This window comes from Cynocephalus volans, chromosome 13, assembly GCF_027409185.1.
Source record: "Cynocephalus volans isolate mCynVol1 chromosome 13, mCynVol1.pri, whole genome shotgun sequence".
In the NCBI taxonomy this organism is placed as follows: Eukaryota; Metazoa; Chordata; class Mammalia; order Dermoptera; family Cynocephalidae; genus Cynocephalus; species Cynocephalus volans.
This window is the reverse complement of record NC_084472.1, coordinates 77899850-77911986: the sequence shown is the minus strand read 5'-3', so window position 1 is coordinate 77911986 and position 12137 is coordinate 77899850. Positions and strand designations below refer to the sequence as shown.

General features: G+C 35.2%; 1 protein-coding gene across 1 annotated transcript in view; it reads right to left on the bottom strand.

Moving 5' to 3' along the window:
* Positions 1 to 12137, bottom strand: part of GALNTL6 (polypeptide N-acetylgalactosaminyltransferase like 6) — a 1082002-nt gene that overhangs the window by 857864 nt on the left and 212001 nt on the right. The gene's annotated exons all lie outside the window — the stretch shown is intronic.

The following is a 12137-nucleotide window of genomic DNA, read 5'->3' as shown; positions in this document are numbered from 1 at the left end:
TACAGAATGACTAAGTTAGTCAAGGCCAATATCAAATCCCCTATGTGGGATTTTGTGGATGAGGTATCCCTAGATATAGTGCCATTTATGGTTTACTTGTTCCTGTTGAAGGCATACATTTGTTGGAAGATACTATATATGGGGAAATTTATGAGCTATATATATGTATAAGCTACATATACTTATGATTAATTTGTTAATTTTGAAGAATCTCTTTTATGCTGAGTAGTGGCTGAATGAATTTTAGTGCCAATATTAACTGTGATTTTAAGATTTTTCTTGAATGCTGATGGAATGTAGCTGACATTAATCATCTTTACTGACCTAGATTACAAACTGCACAGAAAAAAAAAACAGTTTGCATATTCAGAATATAAATCCAACTATCTAGTGATAATATTGTGGAGAATTTCTCCTCATATTTAAACCAGTCTTCTTCAGGCTCCAGCTGGAAAGGAAAATTTCTGCTGAGTCTCTTTAGGAGGCCCATTAGCCCATCTGTGTGTGCTGGCATAAATAAAAATCTGTGGATGGCTACCAAACCAAACCTGACATTTGTGCAGAAGGAGACTAGGGAGTCCTTGTCTCTGGTTTGTGCTGCCAAGAGGGATGAATGAAAGAAGTCAAAACAGGAAGGCAGGTGCCAAACTGCTTACACAGCCTGCTAGAAGATGCTTCTTGTAAAATATCCATGATAGAGAAGAAAGTTAGAAAACTTCAGTGAGGTATATATGTTCAAGGGTAAAGAAATTTAATTTATTCTTTCACAAAAGGATTTTTACTTCACTGCTGTGAATACAGCAGTGAGCAAGGCTAACAAAGCTACTGCCCACATGGAGTTTATATTCTAAAGGAGAGGGCCAGATTATTAAACAAATCCACATTGTATCCAATAACAACAGATGAAAAAGAATAAAACAGAGTGTTGGGATAAAGAGTGAGTGAAGGAAGAGAAAAACTATTAAGAACCAGAGTGGGTAGTCCTTTCATAGGTGAAGATTCATTCGCAGGACTCAAAGGACACAAAGAAACATTCTTATTAAGAGAGGAAACAGCTAGTGCAAAGGCCCAATCAAATGCAGAGGCCAATTTAGCATGTTCTCTAAAATGGCGATTTGACCATAGAATTGAGAGGGTGGACATTATGAGATAACATTAGGGACTACACAGGAATCAGATCAGGTAGCAAAATATGGTGTTTAGATTTCATTCTGGCAGCGATAGAATATGCTTGCAATATGCAAAGCAGGGAAGGTACTGCAGTTAGCTAAGAAGCTGTGAGACCAAGTGATAGTGGTAGCCTGAGCTAGCATGGTGGTAGTAGGGACAGCACAAAGTAGACACTTTCAGAATATGTTCCAAAGATGGTGTTGATGAGACTTAAAGTGAGATATTTAGGTGAGAGAGATATATGAGAGATGAAAATTAGAAATGATTCCTACATTTTTGGCCTGAACAACCTTTGTAGGAATAAGAGCAGGGATGGGGTGGACATCAAGGCATGTGCTTTGGCCATCTTAATTTTGAAATCTCAATTAGATATTCAAGTGCAGATGTCAAGTAGACCATTAGATATATGCATCTGGAATTCTTCTGGGAAATCTGAACTACAAAGGCAAATTTGAGAGTCATTCTGCAAGGATGAAATCTGTAGATAGAGAATTAGAGAAAATCACTCACGCAGAATGCACAGAGCGAGGAAAGGGGCAGAAAGAAGAAAAGCGAGAAGAGAGGAGAATAAAAGAGAGAAGCAGACTGAGAACAGTCTTGGGTCACTTCAACATTTAGAAGTGTGATAGAAAAGGACGGAACAGTAAAGGAGACGAAAGGCTGTGCTAGCATTGTTTTATTTTGCCTTTTAAGGTGGGGAACACCAGAGATGGGAATAGCCTAGGATGTAGGCTCTAACTGATTACGTGGGAGAGAAAGGGAATAATTACAGGATGGAGGCTCTTAAGCAGATAAGGTGGGATAAGACCCATAGTGAAAGTGAAGGGATTAACCACTGTTTAAAATCTGAGACACGTCATCCTTTGTAGTAGGAAGAAAGTCAGGTGTATAGGTACACAGGCATTTGCAATGACAGATGTGGTAGGGAGAAGGCCAAAGAGTTTTTATCCAGTTGCTTCTCTTTGTGAAGTCTGAGGCAGGTGATCAGCCGAAAACTGTAAGTAAATGTTGGGAAGAGGGTGATGGTTTGCATTTACAACAGTGTTGAGTGGATTAGAAAAGCAAAAGCAGAGAAATGATCTTTTGGGAAGAAACAAACTAGCAATCGTTCATTAGGCAATGGTAAGGGCCTACATGTCATGTTCTGTCAGAATGATCAGTGTATTCTTCAGGTGCGGTAGGTTGACACTAACTATATATGATTCCAGAGAACTGAGGCTCTGCCATTCTCAGAGAAATTTTAAGCGACGAGTTCATTTATCACTAAAGCTTAGAATAGTTCTACACCAATCCTGGAGTCAAATAGTAGCTCCTCCACTCCACAGCACGAATTAAAAAAAAAAAAATCATGTCAAACATAATTACGTTATTCACTAAAGATATAAGTTACAGACTAAAAAGCAAAGAAATGAAAAACCTTTAGCTGCTTTGGAATTTATCTTATTAAAGCAATGCAAGTAATTGGAATACTTTGAATATATCTATACTTATGTTTTCATAAGTAAAGATACTTTAAAATGATGATTCTTGGGATCTTCAAATGACTTTGGCCAAGGCAAAGATCTCACAGGTCACCATATCATTTTCTCATTTTCCTTGGCCATCACTAATGATGTAGTGAGAAGAAACAGATTTTAAATCCATAGGGATCTGGATTCAAGCACAAGCTACATTGTATGATCCTTCATAAGATGGTTAATCTCATTAACCAATGCACCCCTATTGGTTTTCTCTTGGATATTTGGGGAATAATAACATTGACATGGTGGTGTGAAAAGTGTTAATGTGTGTAAAACATCTGGCATATTATAGGCACAGCATAAGCCCTTAGTAAATGGTTACTATCACCACTGTCAATACTATTGTAGTTACCAATACTCAAATTACTGTAATTGTGTAACTTAAAAAAAACAAAGTTACTGAAGAAATAGCTTTTTATAAGTAATGACTATATGAGTAAAGTATTAATTTCTATAAAAATAGATGTACATACATGCACCTGCACACATAGCCAAAATATAAATATCAACAAAAGATGAAATGGTATTATAACTGTCTTTAAATTTCTGCATCCTACCATTTGAACACAGATTATACATTCCAAAATGCCACACTAAGTTAACATATAATACATACTGCACTAAATAATAGATAAGCAAATAAAACTTTTTCAACTATCCTTGTCCGAGCTATTCCATTGACACTTAATAAAGCTAAGTTGACTTGCACAAAAATAAATAGCTGCATACTTATCTTAGGTAGCTAGACAAATTTTTTAAAAAGTGTTATCTCTCCCCAAAGTGTGGGGCAACAGTATATTTTTAGTTGAATACTTTTTATAAATTTTGACATAGCTTTTTAATTCTTTAAATATCATTGAGAAATGTATCAAAAAATCTTCCATTTATGTAAAACAAATAAAAAATGATCTTTCACTTAGCAATCACCCCAAATTAAGAAATTTCCAGAAAGAGAAGCAGCATTTCTTTTAAAATTGAACATGTGGCTGCAGTGTTCATTCTAGATCACAGACTGTCATTTATCTTGTGATATGTTAGCCAAATGTTATAGAAAACCTTCCTTTACTGCTTATTTCAATATGACTTGATTTTCCTGTCAAATCAAAAATTTTAAATTACAAATTAGGATATTATTTTGAAGGCAATATTCAGGGAAATTTGTAGAGAAATGAGCAGAAGACCACATGAGTTTTGTTAGAAAAAGGCAAAACAATCTCTTTTCCATTTTTATTCATCATAGCTGTGGGAAAGAATAAACACAAAGATCAGGAAAAAAATAATTTTGTTTCAAAGAAACCACAAAGTTGTATTAACTGTCTTTAAGAAAAAGTTTAGTCTCATGAGATACCACTACACACCTATTAGAAGGACCAAAACCTATAACAATGAAAATGACAAAACCTGGCTAGGAAGTGGAGCAGCAGGAACTCACATTCGTTGCTGGTGGGAATGCAAAATTGTACAGCCACTTTGAAAGACAGATTGGTAATTTCTTGCAAAACAAACATACTCTTACTGTATGATCCAGTATGTGGATTGTGCTCCTTAGTATTTACCCAAAGGAATTGAAAACTTATGTCCACCCAAAACCTGCACAAAGACATGTATAGCAACTTTAATTCATAATTAGCAAAACTTGGAAGCAACCAAGATGTCCTCCGGTAGGTGAACAGATAAACTCTGAAACATCCTGACAAGAGAATGCTTTTCAGCACTAAAAAGAACTGAGCTATCAAGCAGTGAAAAGACATAGAGGAAACTTAAATGCACATTACTAAGTGAAAGAAGCCAAACTGAAAAGGCTATATACTGCATAATTTTAGCAATATGACATTATGAAAATGGAAAAACTAGAAAATACAGTAAAAATTTCAGTGATTGCTAAAAGTTGTGAGTGGATACATGCCATTATGCATTTGTGAAACCCACAGAACGTACAACACCAAGAGTGAACCCTAATGTAATTTATAAACTTTGAGTGACTCGATGTCAGTACAGGTTCCAGTTGTAACAAATATACCATTCTGGCGGAGGATGTTGGTAATGGGTGAGACTTTGCATATGTGGGGCTGAGGGGTATATGAGAAATTTCTATATCTTCTTCTCAATTTTATTGTGAACCTAGAACTGCTCCAAAAAACATAGTCTTAAAATTAAAAAATAAAAAAAAAGAGAAGTTCAGCATCAGAGGTCAATGGTTACAAAGACTACAGGTAAAAAATATTTACTACATATGGTTTGAATTGAGAATTTCAAGTATTTTTCAGGTTAGAGTAATACAGTGGGACTAAAACTAACATCAGCTCTGAAAGAATTTAAATTACATAGAATAGTCAAAACTGTTGACTAATGAAACTCAAATTACTTTTTTGATGAACTGGGAATGCTTATTTCTACTTCTAACATATTAGCGTAAAGATTTGCTAAAGAAAATTTTATAAAATCTTACTAAAATAACTTTTTGTTTTATTATCATATGAGATATTTATCTTGAAAAAGAGGTTGTTTTTTTTTTCACATGGCCAAGATCAAAAGGTGTGAAACGGATGCTGATGGTACCACCTTGAGGTGAAAGAAACAGCACATACTCTTTGGTTTCATCGTCGAGTGTTAAATTAATCACTGTGGCAAGAAGGGAGAATAATCCCATTTGCTTTCCAACCAGTTCCCAAAGTTGGATAAGAGGTAATGTCAATGACACCCAAAGTGCACGGCAGGGAAGAGACAACTCCATATCCATGCTACAATTTTCCACTTGAGTTTGTGTCTTAAAAGTCCTACTTTTACCTATCTCTAACTCAAGTTTTAGTATCTTACTCATTCTAGGTCAGAAAATTACTCTTGGAATTGCAAAACATATTCATCAGCACCACTGACATCCCTGCTCCATACCCCAAAAGTATAAAACAGAGAAAGTTAGTGTATAAGTGATGAAAACGGTCCCATTGCCTATGACCTAAAATATACTTTTGGAAAGTAATTTCAAACTTCTAAAGTGTCTGACCTCAAATCACAGTAATCAGTAATTAACTGTAATGGTTCACATCAAACTTCTTCTGACACATAGGCAGAGGCACCAAAGGCCAAATAATCGTGATGTTGACTTGACTGTCACTTTCTTTGAACAAATGAGGGGGAAAAACAAAACCTAAAACAAAACTGATCAAGGGCAATGCTTTTAGGATGAGATGTTCTTGAATGATTTGGCTGCAATATCTACAAAATACTATATGGCTAATACTTGGATCAAAGGTTTACATTTTGTATGTGATATTACTGAAAATCCTGGAATAGACTTGAGTCAAGAATATGTGTTTCAAAAAGGGGTGAGTTGATTAAGAGAGAAAGAACCTTTATGCAAATTAGTTAATGGAAAAAATGAAATCATACTATAGAAAAAGGATTTGGATAGTGGGCTACTCATTTAACATGAATATGCAATGTAATGCTTCAGGCAAAAGGAACATTGGGGCTCATGTTTGGAGGCATAATAGAGTTATTACATAAAGAATAAAGGAGATTATTTTTTTCAGAAGAACATTATTGTGTGCAATTCTCAAGCACATATTAAAAAAAATATTTTGTTAAATTGGAGAGAGTCCAAATATGAACGATCAAAATGATATAAGGTTTAGAAAACCCGACCCTTAAGTAAAGCTAACATAATTGCTTTTGTACTTCCCATGAGAGACACTGAGGGGCTTTATGAACTGTCTGTTGTACTGGAAAAAACAGACTAGATTTGGGGCAAGGGACCTGCTTTAAGTAGTCATTTTGGGTCAATAAACAATTGTCTATAATGACAAAGTAGGAAGAATGTCTTGTTTAATTGGAGCAGAGGGGTTTGTAAATTGCTTTCATCAAAGGCATATACATTTAGAAAAAACAAAAACTAAAACTAAAAAGAAAATGTGTACTTACAAGAAAAAATTGGAAATAAATCAGTGTTAGGGCAAAAAATCTGTGATATTCCATAAATATTTAAAATACGGACATCTTTAAATTAGAAAAAAATAAAGTCAGCCATAACTTGGCTAATTATGGTTTCTTTTAAATTGGTGAGGCTGATGAGACATAGTATATACAAACATTGTTCTAAAAGTTTCTACTGAGAAACTACTCCTTCCTTCTGAAATTTGAAAGCTAACTGAGAGAAAGCCCTTGTGTTTGTCCCGCATCCACAGATATTCAGCTATGTTGTCTTCGCCTGCAGAGCTCCCCGGGGTGGAAGGTGCTAAGAATCATAAAAGGACTTCATGGCAGTGGGAAAGAAGATGAAATTCTGGCTTCTGAAGAACAGCCTAAACTTATTCTGGTGCCAACACTGGTAGAAAGGAACTTGGTATTACACAGCTGCTAGTAATCGAGAACACTTTATGAGGCACCCTGCCAGAATTCATATAGACAGGGGCAAAATAACTTTTATTCAACTTAGGAAATTTCACATTGTTTTTCCCCAGGAGCACAAGAGGCAGAAAGGAGATAGAGTGATGAATTATGATCCCAGGCAGGGAGGGGTTATTCATGGGCGCTCTGCTAGTGGGACTTGGCAGGAGATGGAAAAGCCCCAAACAGGCTTGTATTTTACCCCCCTTTCTGTACACCTTCCTCTGCCTCATGAAGCACACGGCAAAAGGCCAAGTCATTTCAGTCATATGAAAACTGTGGCTGTCTCCTAGAACTGCGTTTTTTTAAGATATGTGGCATGCTTTGTTGAAATGTATTTTGGAATGCTGACTTTGGATGTAGCCACAATAAGTTATTTATTGCTTTGAAAATGTATTCAAATCTTTTAATTCATAGCCAACAGTCTTTAGTGATATTTCCTTACTTTTAAGAGATGTGACTTTCTATGAAGGGAGGAAATAAATGTGTGTGTTTTGGCGGCATGGAGTTGAGGCGAGGGAAGTCTTTAAGAAACAATAGTCCTATAAAAATATAAATATGACCATAATGCAACCTATTTCATAGCAAAAAAATTCTGGCTGGGGAGTCAGCATTTTGGGATGGTTTAGAGGAGAGATAGACATGAGTTTGAATCATGTTTGGGCCATTTATGGGCTATGTTACATTAAGCAAATTGTTAAATTTCTCTCTCAGTGTTCTTACCTACAAAATGGGGATAAGAATACCAGCATCAAAAGTTGAGAATCGGTATTAAATAACAGGCTGCAAAGCACTTGGAGTGCAATGTTGGCATATGACAAGTCCTTAAGAAATGGTGGTTATGATTTATACTATTATTATTATTATTACTATTATTTACAATTAAAGCTGTTCAGGGTAGACGTCTTTGGAAGCGAGAAGCTCATAAATTTAAGGGTTTAGTGACCTAAAATAAATCATGCTATCTTCTAAAGAAATCTAACTTAAAATCATAGAGTAGGTTTATTAGAGACATTAAGTTAATATGCAACATTTAAGTAATGCAGGAAGCCCAAAGGTTACAGAGAGTAAGAGGAAACTTAAATTCTAACTTAATTAAAAATTTAAAGAACAATAAAAACATACTTCTGGACTGTTGGAGAAGTTACAAATGTCTTTAATCAAGATTTCCAGGCTGCCAACCAGATTTTTTAAGAAAACATGATCAATAAAAGTCATTTTCATTCACTTGACAAATAAAGGACCTTGAATGGATTTTGCAACATTTGAAAGGCAGAACTGAGAGCAAAACAGGGCTACTGAGAAGTTCACCCTCAACACATCATAAAATATTGGGAGACTTTACAGTGAAGCCCCTGTTCTCCTCACTGGCGATCTCCTCTGCCCAGGGAGGAGACTGCGCAATTAAAAAAATAAATGTATGTTCATAATATTATGTAGTCAAATTAGATTGAAAAGAGGGAAAAGGAGAGAAAGAGAGAGAGAATGATAAGGCTTGAGAAATTCTATTAGTATTAAAAATAGTCCTTCAAAGAAATAAATAAGTTTTTGTCTAGTTATAAGAATTTGTGAAATAACCCATTCTTGGTTTCAAGTAATCATTGTCCCAAGCATATTAGATACATGTGCATTTCTTTCACGGCTAATAAGGAACATTCATACCCCACCCCCCAAATTTGTACCAAAAATGCTCCTAATAAAGGCTATGCATAGCAATTAGCACTTTTTTTTCCCTTAGAGCCCAGTGATACGGTGTTAACTTTTATTTACATGGAATAAGTTTCTGTCAGATTAACCAGAAGACCTTAAAAAGCTTTGCAAAATAAATCAATTTCATTGCATATGTTAGCAACGCATCCAAAGATTGCAGGAAAATGTTGTTTCTACATATTTAGGTAAAATGGTATGGTGGGTATTGAGGCTAAGTGACGACTCAAATACCTGCCTGAAATGGTAGTGGGTGTGTTTGGAGGGCCTGATTTACATAGAAACTACCTCAACTCTCTAATTAAATTTGTCTATATGTTTTTCTCTAAAAGGCAGTGAGATCCATGTGTTCTGATTTCAAAAAATATAACATTTTTTTTAACTGAAAAATGTAGGTTTCTTTTACAGATCAGGCCACAGGTTATAAAATTAAAACCAAACAGCAGTTTTGAAACTAGCTATACCAGCTGACTAAGCTTGCTATATCAGCCTTTTCAGCCCATTCTTCTGTTTGTTCAGCATGGTAGTAAGAAAAAACTTTTCTTTATCATTTAAAAATATTTTGTCTTCTTAGAGAAATGTGATTTTTAATTCGTCATTCAGGTTCAGATAATATAGGGCATCACTGAGTAGGATAAATAAGTGGCTGAACAAGTTAGAAATTTTTTGGTTCTATGTAGAAACAGAAACAGAAGAATACAGGGCAATTAAAGTATACATATGCTTTTAGCATAATTAACTTATGTGTATGTATTTATCAATAAATGTTTTATATATACACACATATATACACATACATGTGTATACGCATGTATATATACACATATACATACATGTATGTGTATGTGTGTGTGTGTGTGTGTGTGTATATACACACAGGAATATTTAAGTGTATTTTGCATTTCTAGAGTTGTTTCTGTCTTAAATTTTTAATTATGTCTTCTTTATTTGAGACTTGTCCATGTTTTGGTAACTAGGGTTGAAAGAGGTGTTGATTTGGCACAAAGTGACACATTTTTGTCTCTTGAAAAGTACCAAGATATCCATAGGAAAAAAAAACCCAAAAAACAGTTTTTCCAAATTTAGGAAAAGAAATTTACTCCTAGTCGGGCTAAATTTTGCCTAAGTCAAAATGAATTCAAAAATTGTCCTCTGTGGAGCCCTTTCCTTCCCTGGGCTTCTTAGGAGCCCAATACCCTTCCAATTTCCCTCCCTTCAGAACCTGCTCTCACTTTGATTTTGTATCCTGAGATAAAATAATAGAGAAGAATATGGACTTATGACCATGACAGATGTGTTGTATAGTCACTTCTGTCACTAACTAGTGGTTTGGCTTTTGACTGGGACTTCAAATAAACATTACAGTATGAATAACAATCATGCTATGTGTGCAGTCTAAATATAGCCCAACTCCTATATTTTATAGCCCAACTCCAACATTTTTAATTTAATTTTTTTCAAAATAGAGAGTCATGGCTCTTTTTCAGTTCAAAAAATTGTTTTTTTTTTTGTTATTTTAAATCTCCTTAAGACTTCTTACCTATATTTTTATTAACATTCCTTCTATTCTTGTCCTCATTTTTGTGTTCATTTTAGACAACTGTTATTCAGCATGGTTCTTCCCTTTAAAGCCACAGGCTCTTCTAAACAGATGATTATTTTCTTCTATGTCAGAAATTGGAATATCCCTTCCACCATTTGAATAATTTTGTAAGGTCAAGTAAATATGAATAAATAATAGCCACTGGCAGATTGAAAAAAATGGTGTTTTCTTTAGTGACCTATTGACAGTGCAATTGGAAATCTGGGACCTCTCTACTGAGGAATGTCCCAAGAGGTCTCTGTGCTCCCAGAAACAAACCAGAAGAACGGGCTTCAACCCATACCACAGCTGCTTCCTCTTGTTCTATCTGAATTGGGGCAAAGGGCCAGCTTCTCACAAAATAAATCTTATGTGTAAAAAAAAAAAAAGCAATGTGAAAAAAATATAAGAAAGATAACAACAAAACCTCTGGGTGTGCTAGAATTTATTTTCAGATATTCTCACGTAAAATCTAAAACCGTAGACCAACCTGGAGAGAAAGTATCCTGACCACATTCACACAGAAGTTGTCAAAGCCACATTCTATTAGTGAGTGGTATTACTGTGTCAAACCTCAGCTGGGACTCTAGAGTCCATCCTGTCCCAGATCAGCAGATTAGACAGAATTTATTCTAGGGGTTAGCAGTTTTCTCCATTTACAATATCGAGTTGACTTAATGAACTTAGGGTTTGCTCTGTAGACTTACCCATTATGGATTTAGGAGCAAGGTAGGAGAATAAATGAAAGTCTCAATTTGATTTCTAGGCAGAAACCTCATTCCCTAATCTAGTTTACAAAGAAACAAACAACAACAAACAACAACAACAACAACAAAACAAAAAAACCCTATTGTGAGAATTTTTAAGATGTGTGGCAACTAAATGGAAATTGTACTTTCCCCCCTCAATTTCCTAGTTATTTTTTAATGAAGTTCCATTTACATCAAGAAAATTGTTGGTAAGAGGAATGAGGAACAGTGAAGCATTAGGACAGTTTTCACTTCCAGAATATTGCACAACTTTAATAAGACCAAATGCCTCCCCTCTTTCAGAATAGGCTAGCCTGATTCTTTACTTCTCCTCGGCTTGCTGCCTACATCTGAAACAGAAGGGGGCCTGCTCTGACACCTGGCCATCTCAGAACAAACGAAAAGCAGGGACTTTTTTCTCTACATAGCTGTTCCTTTTCTTTTCTTTTCTTGTTCATATAATAAGTTATGAGCCACTGGTCCATTAAATAATAAAGTGATATTCAGTCTTCCATTTGGATATGTATCCACGCATATAGTTCTAATGGTCTGGACCCGTAAGGAGGAAAGATGAATACTAAGGTTTGCAGATCTCCTGGTCCCTGTTTTAATGCTAAATTAATACTGTTATAGTTTGTTATAGATCCTTTCAACTATAAGTTTTAAAAATTTATTCTCCTGTAAGTGCTGAGGTCACAGCCTAAATTGTTTGGAGCCAATAAACAGAACTAACAACTGCCTTTGATCATTAAAAAAAGCCCAGATACACAAAGCTACTTCTCACTTGTTTTAAAGCTCAGCTGTTGGCCAATATGAGTAGGTCAAGAACCTTATCTGGTTATCTTTATTCTATAGACTGAATCTTTATGTCCCCCCACCCCAAAATCATATATTGAAACTTAATCCCCAATGTGATAGTATTTTGAGATGGGGCTTTTGGGAGGTGATTAGATAATGAGGGTGGAAGCCTTGTGAACAAAATCATTGTCCTTACAAAAGAAGTCCCTGAGAGATCCCTGCCCC